Here is a 324-nt window from a genome sequence, read left to right as displayed (position 1 = left end):
TGGCCAGAAGCAACAAAAGGTAGGTCCAACTGGCCCGAAGAATGGATGTAGGCTACGCAAAATAGGCGGCCAATACTGGCCAAAATGCGTAGTGAGAGGTACATAAGGTACGATTAGGGTACGCGAGTAGGACACGCGAGTAGGACACGCGGTTAGGGCATGCGGTTAGGAATATGTTTTCCAAATCTCCGCTGGTTCAGCCAGCAAATAGGATTGTTAGGGCTATAGAAACCATTAGGACATTTAAAAAAAACTAGAGAAATAAGATTAAAATATATAATAATAATACCCCCAATCTAAATTTTATTTGCAGAAAAATTAAAA

Source organism: Formica exsecta, unplaced genomic scaffold (genome assembly GCF_003651465.1).
Source record: "Formica exsecta isolate Colony F162 unplaced genomic scaffold, ASM365146v1 scaffold47, whole genome shotgun sequence".
Lineage (NCBI taxonomy): Eukaryota > Metazoa > Arthropoda > Insecta > Hymenoptera > Formicidae > Formica > Formica exsecta.
The sequence above is the reverse complement of the archived record's forward strand: the minus strand, read 5'-3'. Positions refer to the sequence as shown.